Source organism: Pan paniscus, chromosome 1 (assembly GCF_029289425.2).
Source record: "Pan paniscus chromosome 1, NHGRI_mPanPan1-v2.0_pri, whole genome shotgun sequence".
Lineage (NCBI taxonomy): Eukaryota > Metazoa > Chordata > Mammalia > Primates > Hominidae > Pan > Pan paniscus.
In genome coordinates this window covers 132,739,486-132,765,132 of record NC_073249.2, presented here as the reverse complement: position 1 = coordinate 132,765,132, position 25,647 = coordinate 132,739,486, and the positions used below count along the sequence as shown (strand labels likewise).

At 40.7% G+C, this 25,647-nt stretch overlaps 1 protein-coding gene across 2 annotated transcripts in view; it reads right to left on the bottom strand.

The window, feature by feature from the left end:
* The window catches only part of ARHGAP29 (Rho GTPase activating protein 29), a 124,550-nt gene extending 106,652 nt beyond the window's left edge, over positions 1–17,898 (bottom strand). The window contains exon 1 of one of the 2 annotated variants that reach the window (XM_055115880.2): positions 17,825–17,898. The gene's annotated coding sequence lies outside the window, so the exon portion shown is untranslated. The remainder of the gene's footprint in view (positions 1–17,824) is intronic. The other variant, XM_055115884.1, reaches the window with a different exon arrangement.
* Between the last annotated feature and the right edge of the window lie 7,749 nt (positions 17,899–25,647).

Genomic DNA, 25,647 nt, shown 5'->3' with positions numbered 1-25,647 from the left:
GGGAGGACTGCTTGAACCCAGGATTTTGAGACCAGCCTGGGCAACATAGGGAGACCCTGTCTCTACAGAAGTAAAAAAAAAATTAGCTGAGCATAGTGGCACATGCCTGTGGTCCCAGCTACTTGGGAAGCTGAAGTAGGAGGATTGTTTGGCTTGGGAGGTCAAGCTTGCAGTGAGCTGTGATTGTTCCACTGCACTCTAACCTGGGTGACAGAGGGAGATCCTGTCTCAAGAAGAAGAAGGAGAAGGAGAAGAAAAGCTTGCAATGTATCTATGACACATGTGACATTATCCTAATGATATATGCTCTATAAGAGCAGCAAGGACTAGTTAATAGGCACTGGATGATGACAGAGTGTTGCCAACATTGTATAGGTAGTCTGTGCCCTATTGGAAATCTTATCAGAACCCCTGAGAGCACCTGAATGAAGTCCAGCATATGCACTACTGATTTGATAACTCACTCCATACCTTTTCCTTCTTAGAGAAGGAAGATGATGATAGAAGCCCCGATCAGGGATGTTGGATTCTGGTGTTGGAGGACCAAGTATTAGGTATGATATGACAAAGTATTAAAATAGAAGCTCAAAACTCAAAACCCTAGACAAACAGAGAGACAAGACCTCCTGCAGGAAGTATCCATTCCTACTTACCTCCAGACCACTGGAGTCATGGGTAACATGACCATTCCTAATTTGCCCTGGACAGTTTCAGTTAACACTAATTGTTCAGGTAAAATTATTGATAGACCCTTCTCTCACTCTCAGAAGTGTGCCAATTTGTACATTACAGTAAATGTGCCCTCTAGTCATAGGAGAACTTATAATCAGTATTACCTGGTCTCTCAATTTTTTAAGCCAGAAATTTGGATTTTTATAGAACATTTCTGAATTTTTTAATGTGGACAATAAATTCCAAATTTTTAAAATTATCCAGGCCAAATAAAAATCATGAGAGGTGGAATCTGGCCTGAGAGCTGCCAGTCTGTCATCTGTAAGTTAGAAACTCTAGCTGATACCACAGTGTTCTTTGCCTTCCCTCTTTGGAGACCTTAGCTCTCATGGGCTGTTGAGAGAGGGTCTTAGGGGGCTCCCACAGGGGAAAGCCTTCTGCTTTAGGCAGTTCCAGTGGTAATCAGGGAAGGGTCCAGGAGACAACAGGCCTGATAGGGGCAGTTTAGGCCAGTTGTTCAAGGCCTTAGTAATGATTATAACTAGCGCTTCCTATGTAGTAAGGTCTTACATAGATTATCTTATTTACTCTTCACAATCACCTATAAGGAAGATATTATGATCTCCATTGCTCTAATGAGGAAATTGAGACTTAAAGAGACTAATTAGTTTGAACAAGTTCACCCAGCTAGTAAGTGGCAAAACCAGGGATCTGAACTCATGTCAGACTTGACTCAAAAAACCCACACCTTTATCCTCTGTGTCTGCTGCTTCCCACTGTAGAGAGATCAAGTTTTTCTTTCCCTTGTGGTGTTTTTCATTTGGGTGAGTCATTTTTGAGCTCTTGTCACCATGGAAAATCATAAAGTCTTGACTCTGAATCTGCAAGAAGATATTTTCTTGCTTTCATTCAGGTATGTAGAACACAGGCCAAGTGGTTCAGCCCAAATCTCTAGAACAAGGGTGGGTGGGGACAGGCAGTGGGGTTTAGGGCCAAATTCCCAAGTAGTCATAAGCAGTGTTCTTTTACTAGGTGTCTGTCCCTTTTGCCTAGATTCCTTGGAACTCTGCCAGTGATGGGCAGCTGGTCAAAGATTTGAGATTTCACAATTCCAGTCATCTCTGTGACCTGTATCCATTTTAGAAATACAAGTAATGAATATACCTCATCCAACAGAGACTAGGAAAAGCATAGAATTTTTGTTCTAGTATTAATTTGACCAAAGATTGGACATGTTGTAGTGGATCAAATAATGTCCCCATAAAATGCATGTCTTCCCAGAACTTTAGGATGTGAGCTTGTTTGGAAATAGGGTCTTTGCAGATATAATTAGTTCTAATGAGGTCATAGTGGATTAGGGTGGGACTTAATCCAGTGACTGTTGTCCGTACAAGAGGAGAAAACAGAGACACAAGGGGAAGATAGCTGTATAAAGGAAGAGGTAGAAATTGGAGCAATGTACCTGTAAGCCGAGGAACACCAAGGATTGCCGGCAACCATCAGAAGCTAGGGAGAAGCAACGAGGGATTCGTCTCTAGGGACTACAGAGGCAGCATGGGCCTGCCTTGCCTCCAGAACTGTGAGAGAATCCATTTCTGTTGTTTTAAGTGATGCAAGTTTGTGGTAGTTTGTTAAAGCAGCCACAGGAAACTAATACACATGATAAAAAAATTTAAATACTAAAATGCCCTTTCAAGATGGAACAGGAATCTGTGTTGGAAGTTTAAATTTCAAAGCTCCCAAGTCAAAAGTTCAGAAAGCATTTTCTGACTCACTGTTGGCCGAAGAATGAACTTTTCAGAGAGGAAAAGTGTCCTCCCTGCATAATGCAAAAGTCTCTACGGAGTTTCTGTAGAGGACCAGAGGCATTCCATGTGTTGATTCAAAATGGCTTAGTTCTGATCTAATCTTGAGCAAGACTTGCTTGTGTTTAGGAAGTCCATCTACCAATGTCTACCACCATTTGCCACGTCATCACAAGCCTAAAATCTGTTATGCCTGGGATGAGCCATGGACATTCAAGTGTGCATTATATGGTAGACTTTTCCCATTTTCTGCCATGTTTGCCCTGTCTATCTGAGGGGCTTCTGGCTCAGTTTCCCTTTTGAGACTACGATTCTGACAACCAAACCAGCTTTCGTTTCTCTAAAGACAGATCCCTTCCTTTTTCTTACCCCCGGAGGGGCCCTGCCTCAAATCTGATGGACTCTCTGTATTGCAGAGGGATTTCTTACACTTTCAATTTTGGAATGCCCATAGCGACTCTGAAGAAAGCTGGTCACAAGCTCCTATATCCCATCCTCAGCTGATTCAATCAAATTTGGGTATCTGGTCCAAGAGCAGCTCGTCTGTAGGCCTGTCAGTGTTCTATGGAGTAATCTGGCAAGGAAGCTTTACTTAATGAAGGAAAGAATAATCAATAGCACTAATAGGACCTTCTGTCTTGGAGAGTGTAAATAGAATGCTTTGTAGGGGTATGGGGGACTTGCTGTTGGTAGTAGGTAGAGAGATTGGAAAGACACACAGAAAAAGAAACCATGTGATAGCAGGCGCCATTAGTGAGCTGAGGCCATGAGACAAAGAAAAATGAAGGAAGTTGGCTGGTAGTGGCAGGAATAGTCAAACAGAGACAAGAACAGCTGCATCATCATAAAAGTGGCAGAGCATTAAGGCAGCTGATGCTGGTGTCTGAGGGCCCACAGGATAACTCAAACTGCATTGTGTTCTAAAGCAGCTTCTATCTTATAAATTATGTTCTGGTCTCTGTGAGGCATAGCCGTGCAGCTGTTGAGTGTTTCCTGACTTCCTTACAACCTCCTGTGTACCCCTGCAATGCCACCTTCCTAATTCTGCACCCCCATTAACTAAGGTAAATGTGTCTCTGTTCTTGAAACATTAAAAAACCAGGCCATGAAACCACCATCTCCACTACCGAATTCCATCAGATTGGACTTCTTGGAAACTATCCAGAGATTCTGAATGTACACTCTCCTCTTAGACATCAACACTTGGAAATTCCCTTACTATTGCTTGGCCAGACCTTCTTACCTCAGCTCTGTAGCTTCCCCTTTTCCAGTTCACCTGCTGCAGAAGCTCAGACATGCTTTATAAATCAAGGCACATAGATTATTATAACACTGATCTCATTTAATGTAATTTCATCTCCATAATTGAACATAATGAAGTAATAAACACTTATTTGTGTTTACTATCACAAGTTTGGGTCTCATTTGGCTTTACTGTGTTATGCGTGCAGGTCAAGTGTAACTACGTCTCAACAAAATTAAGACGATTTTGTAGTTTAGAAGTAAGGTTAAGATTTGGAGTCTTGAAATGATCCTATGCCTAGAAAACTCCATAGTCTTGACCTGAACGCTCCTTAAGCTGATAAATAATTTCAGCAGTCTCAGGATACAAAATCAAGATACAAAAATTACTAGCATTTCTATTCACCAACAACAGTCAAGTTGAGAACAAAATCAGGAACGCAATTCCATTCACAATTGCCACAAAAATAATAAAATACCTAAGAATACAGCTAACAAGGGAGGTGAAAGGTCTCTACAAGGAGAACTACAAAACACTGCTCAAAGAAATCAGAGATGACACAGACAAATGGAAAAACATCTCATGCTCATGGATAAGAAGAATCAAAATCATTAAAAAGGCCATATTGCCTAAAGCGATTTATAGATTCAATGCTATTCTTATCAAACTACTGATAATGTTCTTCACAACTAGAAAAAACTATTTTAAACTTCGTATGGAACCATAAAAAGAGCCTGAATAAGCAAGGCAATCCTAAGCAAAAAGAAGAATGCTGGAGGCATCACACTAGCCAACTTCAAACTATACTACAGGGCTGCAGAAACCAAAACAGCATGGAACTGTTACAAAAACAGACCCATAGACCAATGGAACAAACAGATTGCTGAGAAAAAAGGCCACACACCTACAACCATCTGATCTTTGACAAAGCAAACTGACAAAAACAAGCAATGAGGAAAGGACTCCCTAGTAAATAAATGGTTCTGGGATAACTGGCTAGCCATATGCAGAAGATTGAAACTGGACCCCTTCCTTATACCATATACAAAAATCAACTAAGGATGGATTAAAGACTTAAATGTAAAACTCAAAACTATGAAAACCCTGGAAGACAACGTAGGCAATACCATTCTAGATATAGGAGAGGGAAAAGATTTCATGACGAAGATGACAAAAGCTATTGCAACAAAAGCAAAACTTGACAAATGGAAATTAAACTAAAGAGCTTCTATACAGCAAAATAAACTATCAATAGAGTAAACAGAACCTACAGAATGGAAGAAAATGTTTGCAAACTATGCATCTGACAAAGGTCTGATATCCAGCATCTATAAGGAACTTAAGAAAATTTACAGCAAAAAAACCAACAACCCACTTAAAAAGTGGGCAAAGAACATGAGCAGATATTTCAGAAAAAGATATACATGCAGCCGATAAGTATATGAAAAAAAGCTTAACATCACTGATCACTAGAGAAATGCAAATCAAAACCACAATGAGATACCATCTCACACCAGTCAGAATGGCTATTACTAAAAAGTCAAAAAAATGACAGATGCTGGCAAGGTTGCGGAGAAAAAGAAACACTTGTACATTGTTGGTGGGAGTGTAAATTAGTTCAGCCATTGTGGAAGACAATTTCTGTAAGATCTAAAAACAGAACTACCATTCAACCCAGCAATTCCATTACTGGGTATACACCCAAAGGAATATAAATCGTTCTACCATAAAGACACATGCACACATATGTTCATGTGCAGCACTAGTCACAATAGCAAAGACATGGAATCAACCTAAATGCCCATCAACGGTAATCTGGATAAAGAAAATGTGGTACATATATACCAAGAATACTATGCAGCCATAAAAAAGAACAAGATCATGTCCTTTGCAGGAACATGGATGGAGCTGAAGGCCATTATCCTTAGCAAAGTAACATAGGAACAGAAAATCAAATCCTGCATGTTCTCACTTATAAGTGGGAGCTAAATGATGAGAACACATGGACACATAGAGGAAAACAACAGACACAGGAGCCTATTGGAGGGTGGAGGTTGAGAGGAGGGAGAAGATCAGGAAAAATAAATAGGTAGTAGACGTAATACCTGGGTGACGAAATAATCTGTAAAACAAACCCCTGTGACACAAATTTACCTATATAACAAACCTGCACATGTACTCCTGAACTTAAAAGTTAAAAAAAAAAAGGGTTTGGGGTCTTGTGCATCTGGTTTTCATCTGCAATCAGAAAATGCAGTGCTCTAACAATGTTAGACATCATGCAGACCATGTACTCATGCATAATTATGAAATATCACATGAGGAGGCAGAGCCCTTCAGTGTAATGAATTCCATTCCCTCCCCTATTTCCCCTTGGGTTTTACATAATATGTTTATGTTTTCTGCTTATAATAATACAAGATTCATTTTAGAAAATTGGTTAGAATTCTAAAATAATATATAATATCACTATCCGTGATAGTGACTATTAATACCTCAGCATTTTTCCTTTCAGTCAATGTTTTCTCCTGTGTGGATATATGTAAATTTTTCACAAAATTGAAATTATTCCATGTATACCACTATGTACTTTGGTTTGTTCTGTCATTTTTCACTTAGCTTTTTATAATATAAACATTTTCCCATGCCATTCAAGAGTATGATTTAACGTGGCCACATAATAGTTCATTTTCTAGAAGTTCCTTACTTTAGCCAGTTAAAAGTTCTCTGCTATTGAGTGCTTGTATTGTTCCCAATGTTCTTTGGGTATAAGTAACACAGTGGTGAGCATCCTTGTTAAAACCGAGCTTGCATCAATCCTATTTCCCTAGTTGAGATCCCTAGAAGTGTAAATTTTGGGTCAAAGGCTGGGTATATTTTTATAACTCTTCGTACATAATGCCAAATTGATCTCCAGAAAGAACAAACTTATTCACAATCTTGGCAGTAGCATATTGGCAGTAGCTGTAGTGAGATGGCAGTAGAATGGCCATCTGACTATGGCAACCCTTGATTTCTTTCTTCCATGATTTAGCACAATTCTCACTGAGCCTCAGGAGTTCTTTGGTTCCTCTCTGAGTCTTTCTGCATTAGATTCTGTGTTAATTCTCATCTCATCTCCATTGTTCATGGTTGGTGCTCAACCATCGAAATCCTGCACCTTCTGTCCCAAGACTGAGAAGACTCCATTTGGGAAGAACATCAACAGCCCTCCCCTACTAATCAGTAGGGGTCTGGAAATGGTCTTTGGCTCACAGGCTGAAACCTAAGACACAGATGCTTTCGTGTGTTTGGGCAGTGGTTCCCCCTAATGCCCCTGGATGCCCATCTGTGGCTGCCTTCCACTTGCTTCTTTTGGGCTCTTGAGTTCACTCAGGGGAGTCCTATCCTATGTTCTGCCATCAAGCTGATATTTGCTTTCTCTGCATCATCTCGGCCTGCCTTATTACCTGGGGCTCAGTCACCTGGTCATCTCTTGCTCTTCTTCACCTTCTACTAGATAGACTTCCCCAGATGATTTAGCTTTGCATGTCACAATCCTCCATCTCACCCTATCCCCGGTCTTTGCCAAGGCCACTGATCCCTTATGCTGATCTCCTGTATTAGTTGTTGCTTTGACTTTGACACTTGTGAAATGGGGCTATATTTTCTATGCATTTGTTTAATCTTGGTCTCTTATTGCCACCTCCTCCTTTGGGTTGCCACTTCTGCCCTAGCTTTGCCCCTGACTCTGGTGACTCCCTTTCACTTTGGCTCAAGGCTTTACTATTCCCAGCATGCCCTGGCCCGTATGTTACAAGCCCAGTGAGAAACTGATACTTCAAGACTTTGCTTCAGAATATGAAAGGAGTGTATTAATTATGCATAGAAGGGCCATGGCAGTTTGCCAGCTGCATCTTAACGAACTCTATTCCACTCCCCAGACATCCCAGCCCTTCCCTACTTCTGTTAGGTCCTTCCTGACTCATTTTGTTGAAGCTCCATCTCTGGCTTCAGCATCCTGACTTGCTTCTGACCTCTGGCCCACCATATGATATCTCAGTGCCCAGTTTGGCTCCCCTTCTGCCTTGGCATTGCTGACCGGGTCTGGCTTCCCTGGGAGCTGAATCTATAAGCTGCCCTGGCAGGCATGACCTCGCATTCCTGATGGGCCTGCTTCCTCCTTGGCTCTGGCCCTGCTCCAGAAGCTATGTGGATAGGATATTTTAACCCCTCCAATTTCAGTTTTCTACTGAGAATGTGGGGCCTAATATGTGAGTATGGGCAGTCCAGTCTCAGACCATCCTTTTTCCAGCAAATCCTTTCCAGGGACATACCTTGGGAAGGAAAGTGGATAATAGGGGCAGCCACTCAGAACTGAAGAAACTCTAAGAAATAAACCAGCAATTATTGCCTGGAATGCCCTGATCATCCCTCTATAGCGTGTTCTTACCCAGTTCTATGTTACCAATTTTGAAAAGCTACCAAGGTGCTTTTATCTAACAGTTGCGGGGGTCTCCCACCTTGCTACTGCTTCTGCTCCCCAGACTCCAGTGACTTTTTCCTTAGACCTATTGCTGAATGTCTGAATCACCCTGCTTCAAGGGTGGGGGTGACTGGTCACCTTAGTAGGTTCTACAAGGTGAGAGGCTGTGGGGGCTATTTCACCAGAGGGAATGGGGGAGCACCAAAATCAAAAGAGTGAGGATATGTTTCTTGGTTCATGGGAGCCAAAGTCCAAAAATCCATGAGCGTCTGGTGCCCCTCCACTCTAGCAGCTGCTATAGACTTGGCATAGAACAAGCATGTGATGCAGGGAGACTGGGAAGAAATATTGCTTTTGTTTCTGGGCTATTTTATGAGCCAGCAGGGCAAGGCACATGGTGGTGTTCTTTCTGGTCAAGCTGCATTTGATTAAAGGAAACCGAAATCTACTTAGGGTTCAGGCGATTAGAATAAGAGGAAGAGCTGGCCTTTCTACAGCAATGCTAGCAGGAAAATAGAAAATGACAGGCAAATGGACTGGCATGTCGAGAGCAGTGAGTCAGCCAGGCTCAAAAGCCAGGCATTGAATGAACACTGGTCACTGTCATTCTGCTCCTTCTATGGCATGCTTATTCCTTGGTTTCCTCCTGATTACAAAAAGACTAGAAACTCCTGGGGCCCGTGCTAGTCCAGAAACTCCTCTCAACAAATTAATATTCTCTCACCTCCAAATTATGTTGGGGAGTTATCGGAGCTTTGAATGGAGTTCTGAGTCTCTCTTCCTGATAGGGACTAATTTTTTCTGAATAGTGTGCTCACTGTGCTAACTGAAGAGCTAACTCCTTACCTCTTCCATCTCTTCTTTCCTTCCCCCTTCATGAACTGAGCCCCTTCATACTATGGCCTTTGCTTCTTTTCACCTGCATTATGGTGGGGCTCAGGGTGTAGAACACAGGGAGAGGCTGGGAGAACCAACTCATTCCCATAACTTTGGTTCTAAAGAAAACCATTCAGGTGGAGTACCTGTTAATCCATCCTTATTAAATTCATGGTAACTTATCTCTTAGTATTCATAGCCTCTCTAGCACTGAAGTTTTCCATCCTAAGTGACTTGAATCAAACTTTCTGATTGCCTTCACATTCCAGAGACACATACACAAATCAACTATTTGCGAAAACCGATCATTATCTCCTAAAGGAGGCACACCTATTGACATTCTTAAAGCTTTACAACTTTGGACATCTTACATGTGAGGAAACCAAGGCTCAATGAGGTGAAGTGACTTACTTGCCCAAGGTCACATGAGTTAATGGTAGAGCCAGGACAAGAAGTCAGATCTGCTCTCAATCCAGGGATCTTTCTATTATGCTATCATGCCTTCCTCAGGATTTTGCTCATCTTTGGCTTATGCAACACTATATCTCAAGTTGAAATTACTCCCATAGCTTAGAAATAGGACAGTTGCCTCGTTAGCATTTTCTTTCTGCCTTTCTACAAAGGAGTCTCAAAATACTATGGACTGTTAAAGTAGAAAACTGGGACTTTATGGGGCCATCTTAGCTCCTCAACAGGTGTGTTAGTAACCCCAAATTCTGGAAAGTCATTGCTGGTGTGTTCTCAATTAGGATGTGGTCTATAGTTTTGGTTTCCAAAGGCTACAGTGTCACAAGTCTTGCATATGGATTGTGGCCATGAATATCCTTGAGTGACCTATGTTAAGTACTGGGATCAGGTAAAAGTGTAATGTGACTGTCAAATCCTATTTTCATTTTTCTTTCTCTCACTCAGTTTTCTCATTCATAAAATGAGTATTCTTTGAGGTCACTGTATGAAATAATCCAGGAAAAAGGCTTAACACTGAGCATATCTAATAGTCAGTGCCTCCCAAATAATAGTTGTGGGTGAAAATTTAATTCACCTATGTTTAATCTTCCATTTTATACACGAATATAATAAAACATTGTGGAAAGGTAGCATAACATAAATAATGAAATAGTGGGCTCCAGTGCCAAACAAATCTGGAATCATATCCTGACCTGGCCACTTGCTAACTGTGTGATCATGGGTAAATTACATAACTTTTCCAACACTCAGTTTTCTCATTCATCAAATGAGCATTACTTGAGATCACTATATGAAATAATCCAGGAAAAAGGCTTAACACTGAGCATATCTAATAGCCAGTGCCTCCCAAATAATAGTTGTATTATTGCATTCCTTTGAACTATCCCAGTCTTCACTATATAATAAGAGACCTTGGATGCTCAAGCTGCTAGATGAAATAACTACATTTTTTTGGCATATTGGTGGTGCTAATATTTGTTCTGTTACTTTTTTCCCCTTTCTGTAGCTCTCTTCATTATTTTCACATGGCAAACATAAACTTCTTCTGATAAAAAAACTAGTAAATTTCATTATAGTTCTGTTTAATACATTTATTTTTAAAATTAGTGTGTCTGTTTTAATTTAGATATTCATTTTGAATATAGCCCTTGAAACTCTTAGTTTAATTTAAATATTTGTATTACATGGCAAGACCCATAGACAATATTCAATACATTGTTTTCAAAGATATCCACTTTACTAAGTCCCTTCTCTTCTTTAAGTTTTTGTTCAAATCTTACCTTCTTAACAAAGCTTAATCTGATCATCCTATTCTGCAAGCTTCTACCTTCTCCTACACCTACCACTCCCCAGTCCCAGGAACTTTCACCCTCCCCTACTCCTGCCACATGCCCCAGCACACACACACATTGGCATCCCTGAACCCACTTTATTCTGCTCAAATTTTTTTCCACAGCACTTATCACTGTCTAATATACTGCATACTTTTTATTGTTTATTGTATGTTTCCACATGGGTAAGAGTTTTTGTCTCTCTCTGTTTCTCTTCATTAATACTTTCAAGTGACTAGAATAGTGCCAGGGACACAGTAAGAGTTCAGTAAGTACAATAAGTATTGGTTGAATGTTTGTTGAATGAAGATACTGGCATATTTATTAAGCTAGATGTTCTTAAATTATCAAATGACTATCTTCTTCTTCTTTTTAGAAACTGGGTCTTGCTCTGTCATCCAGGCTGATCATAGCTCACTGTAACCTTGAACTTCTGGGCTCAAGAAGATATATATATATATGTGCACATATGATATATGATATATGTAGAGAGAGACAAATCCCTGAGCCATTAACCTCTATTTGTCTTCCTGCTAAGCCTAACTAAACTTTAGTAGTGACTATTTTTGTATGTATGTATATATATATACACACATTATACATATATAATATGCATATAAAGGCACATCCATATACATATGTAAGAAGGTTATATTTTTTAATGGTGCAATAACTTTTAAATCTCTCAAACAGCATAGTATTTTTTTCCTCTTTTCTATTTTGAGGGAATGTTTATTTCTAAAGAAATAGCTATTTCATCACATATCCCACAGAGTAATGAGTTCTCTAGGATTTCTCTGCTTTTACCTAAATTAAACTTGTTAGTTGCTGCTTAGCCCTGACTGGATTCATTTGATTGATTGATTCGTGAGCATTCATGTAATTAACTTATTCACGTCCCATTATTTGTCAGGCATTGTGCTGGGTTCTGCTTATAGACGATGAAAGGACAAAGTTCCTTCCTTTAAAGAATCTAATCTAGGGGAAGTAACAGACAAGTTTAAACCGTGATTATAATGCAGTGTAAGTGTGCCATTATAGCTGACAACAGGATGCTAAAGGAACACAAGCAGTTAGGAGATACTAATAGTCTGTAAGTAATCTAGACCACTGCCAAGTTCACCCTGAGACAGTCAGGTTTTCAGGATAGGACCATCCATTTTGTCTGCTCTGAGATGGTAATTGCTTGTGGTCAGAAACAGAGGGAGCAAAATATATCATTATTATTATTACTATTAATATATTTTAATAACAATGATGGTAAGGAAAAGACAGTTTACAGAATAAGAAATTCAATCTTACTCATACTTGAAGTAATGCAAATTAAAATAATCATGCAATAGATTCATTCAATTATTGAGCACCTACTGTGTGCCAGGCATTGTTAAAGGTGCTGGGGGTATAGTAGGGACTAAAGCTGACGAAATCATAGTTCTCAAAGAGCTTGTATTCTAGTTGGGGAGATATAAAGTCAACAATTGAATAAATAATAGGTAAGTGCATGAGCTTATAAGTAGAGTCCTGGTTGAAGCTCCGTTTACTGGGGGGTCTGCTGGGCCCATGAATCCAGATAGAGGTCATTTTCGTAGTCCCCAGTTATAAAATTGAGATCAACATACATGAAAATTGGAGAAAATCAATGGGATGGACAACAATATTACAGTTTTGCTCCAGGCTATGTTAACTATCCTAATCATTTGTCATAAAATATTCTGAAAAAGAGAGCTGCACAATCCAGACTTCCCTCAAAACACTATGACATTGATAACTTCATGCTGATCAGGCAAAAAAACAAGAGGTGGTTAGCATGCTGGAGACCTTGGTCAGATACATACACTCTAGAATGTGGAAAATAAACTCAGATTCAGGGATCTGCCACTTCAATAAAGTTTTTGGGGTCCAGTGGTCATAGGTGTCCTGGGATTACCTCCAAAGCAAGAGATATAACACTACATCTTACCTTCTCTACTCATTAGGAAGCACAGAGTCTGATGAGCCTTTTGGGTTCTGGAAGTAACACATTTCACACCTAGGAATGTTGCACCACCCATATACCAGTGTCATAGAAGGCTGCCAGCTTTTACTGGGGTCCAGAGCGGAAAAAAATGCTCTGCAACAGGTCCAACAAAAGCAGCCCTACTGCTTGGGCCATAACTTCTGGCAGAGCTATAATGGTGGACATGTTGGTGCTGGGAAAGTGGAGCTGATTGTAAGTCCCAGGAAGAGAATCACAATGAAGGCCTCTGAAGTTGCAGAGCATTGCTATGCCATCTGCAGTGAAACATTATGCACTTTTTGAGAAATAGCTCTTGATATGTGTAATTGTGCCCTGGCAGACATGGAATGTGTGACCATGGGATACCAGGTACCCAGAACTACCCATTTTGAGTTGAGTTATTTTGGCGCTGCCATATCATACAGTCAGACATTCCCAGCAATAGTCCATTAAAAGATGAAACTGGTACATTCAGTATCCAGCCCAAGCAGCACCAGAGGGCCAAGTAAATTTCATGAGCAGGTGACCCAGGACCTCATGACCACAGCTACACCAGCACCTCTCCCTCAGTTGGCACCTATGCCAGGCAGGGATCCCTACATGATCAGCTTAAACAGAAGGAAAATGCCTAAGCTTAGGTTATAGACAGATGAGCTTGGCATGTGGGAGCAAGATGTGGGAGCAAGTAAAAAATGGACAGCAGCTTCCTTACTGCTACCATCAGAGACGAACTTGAAAGACAACAAAGAAAGTAAATTTTCCCAATGGGCAGAGCTGCCAAGCAGTGTACTTGAATACCCACTTTGTGAAGACAGAGAATGGCCCCAAATGGGAATATATATTAGTCATCTATTGCTGCATTACAAATTACTTTAAAATGTAGGGGGTTGAAATAACACATGACTCACTGTTCCTGTGGGTTAGAAATCCAGGTGTGGCTTGGCTGGACCCCCCAGCTCAGGGGCTTTCACAAGGCTGCAACCAAGATGTTGGCTGAGCTGGAGCCATCTCCTGGCTCAACTGAGGGAGACGATCTGAAACCAAGCTCTCTCATGTGATTGTTAATGGGATTCAGTGTCTCACATGATGTTAGGCTGAGTGACTTGGTTCCTTGCTGTCTGTTGGCCAGAGGCCTCCTTCAATTGCTTACCACATGGGTCTCTATAGGAGAGCTTGCTATATGGCAGCTGGTTTCTATGACAGTAAGCAAGTAAGAGAATAAGAGAGGATAAGCAAGATGGAACCAAAGCCATTTTGTAACTAATCTCAGAAGTGATGTCCCATTACCTTTGCTTTGTTCTATTTGTTAGAAGTAAGTCACTAGGTCCAGTTCACACTCAAGGGTAGGGGATTACATAAGGACACCAATACTAGTAAGAGAAGATTATTTCTTTTTCATTATTTGATAGACATATTTATTTTCTATTGCTTCATTTTTGTTTCTCCCCATAAGAGAAGATTATTAGGAGCCAGATTAGAAACTGTCTACCACAAAACAGATTCCTGGGCAATGACCAGTAGCAGTGGCCCATTAAAACATTGGAATGGCCTACTGAACATGCAGCTCAAGTGCCAATTTGGTGGCAATATCCTACAGATGGAGTGCCATCCTTCAGGACACAGGACGTCTTTATGAGACTGTATCCCCTCTATGAAGAATACAAAAGGTGGAACAGGAGTAGTCTCACTCACCATTACTCTGAATGACTCATTCTGGTAATTTTGGACTCTTCAGGATTCGAAGTTCTGGTCCCCAAAGGAAGTACTCTCTTACTTCCTTTGAAGTAAGGGGACAGAGCAAAGACTTCCACTGAAGTACAAGGTGCAGCTTCTACCTGCACACTTTGGAACATTTGTGTCCAGAGGCAAGTAGGTAAGAAGTGCCACCATCTTGGCAGGAGTAATTAATCCTGATCAGCAAGAGAAATGGAACTGCTTTTAGACAATGGGGGCAGGGATGAGCCCAGGTTATCCACCTGGGGACCTGTTGATAATCCCTCACTCAATTATAAGTGTGAAAGGTCACAGACAACAGTCCTGGTGTAGGAAGGCTATGAACACCAAGAGCTCAGATCTCTCGGAGAAGAGGGTTAGGGTTAACCACCAGGAGAGCCACCAACGCCTGTTGAAGTAAAGGCTGAGGGTAAGAGAGACTTAGCCTGGATAGTAGAGGAAGGAGAGGGTGAGTGTCACTTTGGCTCTAAGACTAACTGCGGAGATGGGACTATGGGACTATAGTTTGTCCCACTAACCTCCTTTTTCTAAGATTCTCTTCAGGAAGACAGGACTATGGGAACCATGGTGGAGCTGCTCCTTGAACTTGTGTGGAGAAGGGGATCTGTGAGGTGAAGGCTAGACTGTGGTGACCATGAAAGTGTGTTGCTCAGATCTCCCTTCTGGAGAACCAGGTGCAAGGAGGTAGGCAGCCAACAGCCTCCAGCTGCTACATCTTTGAATACATCCAAGCATTCACTTCAAGGTCACAGTCTACCTAGGCTGGTCCAAGCCAGTGATTGAAATGGGAAGTACTACAGCTGGGTCATTTATGCCTAACATGACACTCCTCTGATGAATAATCTCAGCTCTGGAGTTCTCTACTGGCCTGGCTGAGACTTGTGGCAAGTTGCAGTGCAGTCTGAGGTTCCTTCTTCATAATTCTCCTTCCCCTTCTCTCCTTCCACGGAGGTCAGACCTGCATCACAGTCTGAAGGCTCTTCCCACCTATACCTGCTCCCTTGCCCCTGTATCCTTCATGGGCTTTGTCCCCAGTAGATCTTATGCGTATCTAATTCCTTTTTGGTGACTGCTTCTTGGAGGACACAAAATGACCCAGAGCAGAGGGACCTTATTTCTTGGAGTCAAAGATAAAATTCCAGAAAAAAGTATCTTCAATGTAGACAGATTCTAACTTAGCATGTAAATGTCCCAATTATACAAATCCAGACTGTAGAGTAACTTTTGGAGAATAGATTTATACATTAACAAACACTGTAAATTCTTGTTGCTGTGGTCAATTGGACACTGTGACCAAGCAGGTAACTCCTCAGATGGATAGATGAGTACTTAAAGGATTGAAAGTAGGAGTTGCCTACTGCGTCAATTCCTGTAAGACAGAGTCTTGATCAATGCCAAGACTTTGGAAATCCTGAATACTAAAGGCAAAACTGTAACTCCATTTAAGCTCCATGATCAGAATGAGAAATAAGTAAATAAAATATCAAATGAGTCAGAATGCTCTCCTCCTTTGCACGAGCTAGTCTGCAGTACTCTGCAGGACGTTTTTCTGATTAAAGGGCTTAAGCAATTTATTTTAACAAAAGTGGTCAGTAAGCTTTCCAGCAATCAAAGTTGAAAGTTAAGTAAAAGATACCCTTGGAAATTCTTGGCTTGGTCTCTTATTTATCACTCAGAACTTTCTTGATACAAAAAACCATTTGATATTTTCAGTGTTTCCTCCCACACTACTCCACCCTCTGCATTTTTCAAAGAAATTTAATAGAACTGCTGTGGCTTTTTGGTTTCAGAGGCAATTGAAATAACATGTAAGATAGATAGACAATTAGGGGATAAATGTATAAGAAGTCAAGTCCTACTTCCGTCTATTATGACTGAAGCTTGTGCAAAACAAACATCTCATATCACAGCATGTTTATTAAACATCTGAAAGATCTTGCCTTGGATTTTTTTTTATAGAATTAGAGAGTTTTTAGTCTTTTTTTTCTAAGAAACTGACTAGTTTAGTCACCAAAACCTGATTGAACCGTAAGTTCTTTCAAATGTCAGTGCCTCCATTAAGGCTAGGGAATGCTCTGGCTTTATTTTGATTAAAAATTTAAAGAGCAGATGAGCAGTAGCATTAAAAAAAAAAGACAAGAAAGAATGTAGGCAAATGTTTTAAAGTTATAAAAATAACAGTTAATAGTTACTGAACACCTAGTATGGGCAGGTTTATAGAGATTATCCCATTTATTCCAAAAAAGAACGCTGTAAGACAGGGTGTCATTATTATCCCCACTATCCAAATAAGAAAACCAAGATTTAGAGACACTAAGCAATGTGCCCAACCTGTCACACAGTCAGTTCCACATGATTCTAGGGCAGGAGTTGGCAAACCCTTCTGTAAAGAACCAGATGTAATATTTTCAGCTGTGCAGGCCTTACAGTCTCTGGGTCTTCATTGCAACTACCAACTCTGTTGTCGTATCGTGAAAGCAGCCATCAATGATAACATAAATGAATGAGCATGACTGTGGTCCAGTAAGACTTAATTTACAAAAACAGGCCAGCTAGATTTGGTTAGTGGGCCTAATCACTGTGAATGTTTCTTGTTCTTAGGTGGCACCATGTTTTAAATTGCAAAGCACATAAGTTACTTTCAAAGTAAGTGTATTTTAAATCCTACAGAGAAATTCTAACCGAGTTGAATCTAACTAAGCTACAAAACTTATTCATTCAGCAAATACCAGTCGAGTGCTTATTGCTGGGATGTTGGCAATATGGTGGTCACAGAAACCTTAATGGAGTCTAATGTGGGAAAAAAGACAAGTAAATAGAGAGTTATTGTTTCCATACACTGTGATAAGTGCTATATTATGGGGCAGGGATTGGGATACCAAGAAAACATAGCAAAAGGGCAACAAACCTGGCCTGGGCAATTAGGAGGCCTCTGGCAGTACAGGCCAATGGTCCTTTGCCAACTCTCTGCTCCCACCACCCAGCTCCACTCTCCAGGAGCAAAGGTTAAACAGCAACAGCTGGAGCATGGCTTCAGCTTGCTGTCCAGTCTCCATGGGCTTCAAGCTCAGGCCCTTTACAGTCTCATGAACCAGGGCCTGCCAATGTCACCTGGAGATCTGTTCAAATAAATCACCAGTTCGTTTTTAAGGGTCTTGTTTTCTCTAGCTTTGCCTTGAATCCTGACCCTCTCTAAGAGGCCATAGTGCTCAAACTCAGTTGTCATCTACTCACCCAAAGAGCAGCATGTAGAGCAAGTGGGTAAGCCTGGATTAACCTACTAGGGGTTCTGAAATCTGGCTGTCTATGAGCTACTTACTTGAATAGCATTCTAGAACTCTGAGCCTAGCGATTTAGAAAGTACTTGTTGAGTGGATGAGAATCCAACTTTAAAACAAGCTCCACAAGTGTGTCTGGTGTGCATGAACCATGTTTGGAAACTGCTGGCCGGGAGGATTTCTAAAGATGCATTTAGCCTTTCCAGCCAACTATTTATTGCCATGGCTACATTTACAAACATCTTACTAAGAAGGAAGGGAAAATTGAAATGGTTTTAGGGATGTTTACCATGACTTTTACCTTCCCATCACTACCATGTAAAGACAATGGTTTGTTTGATAGGCTGATGTGTGGAAGTCAACTTTGTTGCTCTAATATGTTGAAGAATGGTCAGGAGTTCCTCTTTGTTAGGTAACAGAACAAAAACGTGAATCTTGGATGGATGATGCCTGTATGCTCAATTCAGGCATGCTTTACACAGTAAAAGAGCAGTAGCTGTGTATAAATTGAGCCTAGCAAAACACAGGAGAATTCTTCATGCCTTCAGGTTCAGGACAGGTGCTGGTTGGCAGTCTTCTTAGCCCCAGCGTTGGTTTAAACTAGTGTCCAGTAGGGTTACTGAGTTCCAGTTGGCAGATGTTATAAGCAAAGGAAGGAAAAGGGTTTAAAAAAAAAAAAAAAGGAACATACGAACATATAAGAGAGTGTGTTAGAACAAAGAAGAAAAGATATGTTGGAGTGGCAGAAAGTTTCCTATTTCTTGATTATGCTTTAAAAATTAGGTCAGTTTTTGGGTTTTGGGTTTTTTGTTACTCCAAAGACCTAGAATTCTCAGCTTCTATCACAAATCAGGGCATTTGGGTAGAAACAGAGCTACAACATTAGCAGAAGGGTTTTCAACCTTAAAAAAAAAAGTTTTGAGGCTGGGATTGGTGGCTCATGCCTGTAATCCTAACACTTTGGGAGGCTGATGCGGGCAGATTACTTGAGGCCAGGAGTTCGAGACCAGCCTAGCCAACATGGCAAAACCCATCTCTACTAAAAAATGCAAAAATTCACTGGGCGTGGTGGGGCATGCCTGTAATCTCAGCTACTTGGGAAGATGAGGCACGAGAATCATTTGAACCTGGGAGGCAGAGGTTGCAGTGAGCTGAGATCACACCTCTCCACTCCAACCTGAGTGACCGAGCGAGACTCTGTCTCAAAAAAAAAAAAAGTTTTGGAAGCCATCTGGATATTAAGTTATTGCTTAACTTCAGAGCATAGGATAAGGGAGCATCTTGTTAGACTGCAGAGATATTAATAAGATGGTCTGATGGGGCACTCTCAGAGATATCAAAGGATATTAAGCTATCATTGTTCATATATAGAGCTGGTTTTTAGATTTTTTTTTTTTTTTTTTTAAAGATAGAAGCATTAGAAAGTCCTGAGTCTCAAGCTGGGCACAGTGGTTCACACCTGTAATCACCTGTCTGTAATCAAAGCACTTTGGGAGGCTGAGGCAGGCGGATCACTTTAGCCCAGGAGTTTGAGACTAGCCTGGGCAACATGGCAAAATCCCATCTCTACAAAAAATACAAAAATTAGCTGGGCATGGTGGCGTGTGTCTGTAGTCCCAGCTACTCAGGAGGCTGAGGTGGGAAGATCACCTGAGCCAAGGAGTTTGAGGCTACAGTGAGCTATGATTGTGCCACTGCACTCCAGCCTGGGTGACAGAGTGAGACCCTGTCTCAAAAAAAAAAAAAAAAGGACTGTGTCCCAATTCTCTATTCACTGTAGTTCCTATTACTAGCATATTGGAAAAAAGTTCTCATCCTGTATGTTCCTTAATTTCTTTTTTATAAAATGTATCACCTGGCTTCTGGGCACTGCAAAGGGCCAGCTTACTTTACCTAACAAATACAACTTAAGCGTCTTCGCGCTATCCAGCCTGTGGGTGTAACTCCCCATAGCTATGACCCCAAAATTGTTACTGTGGCCTTTATGAATACTGCAAAGGAAAACAGGCCTGCTTCTAACCAGTTTCGACACAGCAGGAACTTTCCCAAATAGTACATTGGCTGTGGAGCAGAGTGCACTTTTTCATTTTACTTTGGAATGTATTTTTATTCTAACATTGAATATGGGTTCTCTAAAACGCTGGGAATTCAAATGGACTTTAAATAAAATAGTGTTGCCATTCTCGGAAGATCTTGTTCCTAGGAAATTGGAAAGCAGGCCAACTTCTCATTCTTAAAGATGAGTTAAATATGCAGAGGGAGGGAGTAATGTCACAAAGAAACTGAAAGGCAGATTTGTCATGGATTTGGACGATCAACATTTGGCTGTACTGAATGAGACAGTTCAGACCTTATTTTCCCTCAGATCATGCTCCCTTCCACATTACTGCTCAAGGTAAAAGCAAATGCCTACTTTTACCATTTTAAATTTATTATAAAAAGTATATGTAAGGAGTATTTTAAATATATTATGAAAGTTACTTTTTGAAAGTACCAATTATTTTGTAGGTGGATCAGGTTCACCATTAGTATGGAAGAGAAAAAAAATAGAGGATTATACTACCCAAGTCTGACTGGGAAGGAGGAGGACCATTCTATTTTAGCATATGAAGAAGTTAATATTTTAATTTTCCTCTTTCCTTTTCTCTGCAATTCCCTCCTCCTTCTCCATCAAGGTAAATTTTCCATGATGGGATTGGCCTGACACAGTGATGGGAGGAAGAAAGGAAGAAGAATAGGCTAGTGTTTTGCTTTTCCCTAAGTCTAAGATCTTTATTGGAGGGAGGCAGATTGGTGACAGTCTCCATCAATTGCTGATGGGTTCTCCAAGGTATAGCTACTGAAGGGAAAACAATTCAAACCCTCAGAAGCAAAGGGGCTAAGTAGTTTTTGAAAAATAGACACATCTCAGTAGCTTTGGATTATCTACACATTTTGTTGGTATATTGGTCAGTTAATAAAACGTTTCAAGTAGGCCGGATGCAGCGGCTCATGCCTGTAATTCCAGAGCTTTGGGAGGCCAAGGTTGGAGAAGTGCTTGAGGCCAGGAGTTTGAGACCAGCCTGGGCAACAGAGCAAAACCCTATCTCTACAAAAATAAAAATTTTAAAAAGCTAAGTGTGGTGGCACACAGTTGTAGTCCTAGCTACCCAGAAGGCTGAGGCAGAGAGATAATTTCAGCCCAGGAGTTGGAGATTATAGTGGGCTATGATCATGGCGCCGCATTCCAGCATAGGCAACAGAACAAGACCCTGTCTCTAAAAAAAAAAAAAATTATTATTAAATTTTAATTTTAACTTTAAGAAACTCTTTCAAGGAATATTTCTGCATACTGATAACATACCAAATTCTAATTCTACTACTTACACAAAGCCATCAGACTGTTTGAGATTCATAAAATGAGATTCATGTAAACATGTCTTTTATGGAGAAGGAAAGAATAACCCAGAGATACTCAGTGATTTTACCAAGGTTACACAATTAGTAGCCGGCAAATCAAAGGCTAAAATCCACACCTGGTGCACGTGTATGCATGTGTGTTTCTCACCACATCTAGGGAAGAGATGTCTTGAGAGACATTCTGAAACTCATTAAAAAGTTAACCTAATGGAGGTTGAAGTTGAGGATGTCTTAATTAGTTATTAAATTTATTAAACCAAAGTCTCTGCTGAGGTCCCTCAGGATACATTCGCATTAAAATATTTCAAGCCATATAAAATCCTGCTTTAATTACTAAGTATGCATGCCAGCCTGGAAAGATGGGTTTTGGATCAACCCAACTGTCAATAAATACAAGCAAATGCTTAACAGCTCCAAGCATTAGGGCTTCTCCCTTGGTATAACTCCTGTTCCTCCTTTGGTTTAGAGAAATGCACAAATGTGATTTCAGTGATCATTAGGAAAAGTACTAACATCTGATGCATAGGAGAATAACCTGGTATTGATCAATTTACCCTTGTGAGGAATCAAAGTAGTGACTAACAACTTGTTATTAATCTGGCTAACATTCATCTATAGGTGTCAGACGACAGTGTCCTACTTTCTAGCTTCTTTGATCCTTTTGGCTAGGTTCACTATAATACTTCTCATGGTTTCCTTTTGTCCATTAACATGGTGGTTCCCAACAAGCAGCTGTAAAGATCCTCCAGATGGTTAATCTCCAGCAGCATTAGTATTTCTGTGCAGTTAGTGGACAGCTGCTTATAGTATGAAGCAATACTTTACTTGCTGTGCAATTCCATGCCCCTTTGTCTGTGCTAGACCCTCTGCCTGGAATGCCCTGCCTCTCTTCTCTGACTTCCCTGACAAGTTTCTACTTCCAAGAGCAGATTTAAATGTCATCTCCTCTATGAGGTTTCTTCCTGACTCCCAAGAGGTGGCACTAATTACTCCTTCCAGTATGTTCCATTGCATTTAACACACAATTTCTGTTACAGTACTTTTCAGATCATATCAAAATCACTAATTTAACTTGCTACCTTTCCAAGTAGAATGGAGCTCCATGAAGAAGTGACTGCATCTTTTCTTCTATGGCTAAAAGTGGCCTGAGTAGGCCTTTAGCCCATGTTGGTTGAATGCATACTTATGCTTCATTGTTCTGTGACTCACTGAATAAGTATATTCATAGAATCTCTTTTCTGGCCTAAATTTCTGTGTTTATCCTTGGGCCGCACCTCTACACCCATTCCCACTCCAGTGCCCTGAGTAACCCCTTTAGGGGTTTGACTTGGGCTTTCACTATACCTTGAGTCTTCCCCTCAAAGTCTTTCTATTCATTCTGTTGGGACTTTGATGAGCATTGCTCTTTTGGGCCAAGGGTTTCCCTAATCTGGTTCCAACTTTTTTTTACAGCATATTCCTGAAACAGCCTCCCTTCCTGCTAGTGCCCGCAAGTTGTTTGTTCTTTTAGTTTTTATTTCCCCAACTCCAGAGCAAAATATTTCTGTACTTGTTTTTTCCTGTGATACAGTACTTTTCCTGTGATACAGTACTTTTATGTTATATATATATAAATATATATAACATAATATTTATCATTTAACCACTTATAAGTGTACAATTCAGGGAAATTAAATTTCTTTACTTCTTAATGGTGAATTCCATGAGTCTACCACACTCATGATGGCTAGCTTATATGGCCTGTGGGAGAGATTAACAAGAGGACACAAGTGAGATCCCTGGAAGCCTCCAACCTTTCCATCTTCCTCTCCAGGTTCCTTAACAGTTCACTCACTTTTCAATTCAAGGGACTTTTGCTATGGAAGGTTACCTGCCAAAGGCTGTGCCAGGTTGGGTGGGAGACACAATGCTGCAGACCATCTTCCTGTCCTCCAAGAGCTCCTCTTCAGCTGGAGAAGAGAGCCAGACCAAAAAACTAATTATCAAACAAAATGCAACAAAAATAAATTAAAATTTTAAAAATCTACCAAAATGTACAAGTACTAAGAGATGGAAGGAGGAGGAAAAATTAGGTCTAACTAGAAGAGATGGACAGATGAATAGAATTTCTAAAGGAGGAGAAGAGTGATCCTGGCAGAACATAGTAAAGAACAGTACCACATGTAGTAAGTGTGCAATAATTTATTGAATGAATAAATGAAATGGATGGCTGTATAAATGAATACATGGATGAGAGCCAAACTGTAGCAAAGGGCAGGAACGGTGAGTGAACAAGGGAAATTTGATGTCTGATGTGTAATAGCTGGCTGTGGTCAGGATTTATGGTGGAATGGCCAGAGCTTATCCTGGTTCTTTTCTGCAAATTACAACTCAATTCTCAAACTATTACATGGTCCACATAACTAAGAGGATAGGATGGAGTTGTCAAATGACCTCACAAATGGAAAAATGGTGGGATAAGCAGAGAAGACTGACATCCTCCCTTCCATTCTCCTGTGCCATCTCTGCCATCAATCCTGAATTTCTAGGAGTCACTTCCCAATGATGAATATCACTTCCAGTGACACAGAAACATTTCAATCCTTTCAAGAGCTAATTATATCTCCATAAGTGACAACAGTGTTCTGTTATGATTATTAGATATAGAAATGGTCATAATGTTGCTCTTTGAGACACAAAAAACAGTGGAATATTTGCATCTTAAGGTATATTGGTGTATACATGCACCTTAGTATCACACACTCCTATAGACACATACATGTATTCACACATATGCATTTGTAAAACATTCACATTGATACATGTATACACACATTTAAACTCCCTTTCTAAAAGAAAGATTCATAATTTTCTAAGATTACACTAAGTCTCTGTGTTTGCCAAACATGACAGCATGATAGGGAAGGAATTAAGGCCCTTGTGCTATCATATCTCGCTGGGCAAGCACAAGGCAGGAGGTGTGCTAGAGGCTGCTCTTGCTGGGAACAGCCCAGCACGTAAAGTTAACCTTGAGATCAACACCGTCAGTGAGATGAGTTACAGGACTTCATGGCAGAGCATCACAGAAACTCAGGAACATATCAAAGCATTCGTCACTCTGGTGGCAGGAAATAAGATGAAAGAATTTAGAGAATTGCAATCACACATAATAGCGTTATCACTGGTGACTAGAATTTGAATTATGTGCACATAGACTTCTCCCCCAGTAGGTACTGCTCACAAGCACTTAAGGAAAAGGGGGTTCTGGATAAAATCAATTAGAGACCAGTTACATGAAGTTGGGCAAATGCTATAGAGTATAAACAGTAGGACAGAGTGCAGCCAGGGTGGGTGAAATTCAATTCTGAGTAATAAGTGCAGTTTTGGCAGCATTGCTGGGGAATATTTTTTTCCCTTGGGGATGTGAGAGCTTAGTACTGTCATTATGATGGACATGCAATCACTGAGACTCCTGCATGGGACATTCTTTGTTTGCACTCCTCAGCATCTACCACGGCATGCTGTAGGTGTGAGGGGAACTCTATAGGTTGAGCCCTTTTACCAAGGGCAGAGATCAAGGCAGCCACAGCTGGAAATTCTCTCCATATTCCTTGAAGTTGGCAGACAATCAGAATCACCATAAAATATCTATGTTTAAAAAATCTATGTTTTTTAAAAACATGGATTCCTGGGCCCTATCACCCAGAATCTGATCTTGTAAGTCTGGACTGGAGCCCACAACGTTGTCTTTTTTAAAAAAAATTTCCATGGTGGTTCTGTAATCCAATAGGCTTGGGGACCACTGGTTTCAAGTGATAGTGCTTTATTTATTTATTTATTTATTTATTTATTTTTGAGACGAAGTCTCCGTCTGTCACCCAGGCCAGAGTGCAGTGGTGCAATCTGGCTTACTGCAGCCTTGACCTCCTGGGCTCAAGTGATCCTCCCACCTCAGTCTCCCAGGCAGCTAGGACTAAAGGTGCATGTCACCAAGCCCAGTTAATTTTTGTATTTTTTGTAGAGAGAAGGTTTTGCCATGTTGCCCAACCCTCCTGGCCTCAAGCAATCCTCCCATCTAGGCCTCCGAAAGTGCTGGGATTACAGGCATGAGCCACATTACAGGCATGACCACACGTGGTCAAAGTGTATTTTTGCCAATGAGTAGTAAAAATGGAAGAGAAGTAAAAAAGGAGGGAATGAGATTTGAGAGCCCCATAGTATCTGTCAGGGCCTCTAACCCTCTTCTCTTCTGCCTAGAGGTCCACGGCCCTGAGGTTTTCTTCTGGATGATGAGAGGGGAAGCCTGGCAGCTTAGAGAGCTATGGACTGCTTCATACTGCAGAAGAAGAACCAAGAATGGGCCATGCCTAAGCTGATTAAGATGATTCCCCTCTCTATGTG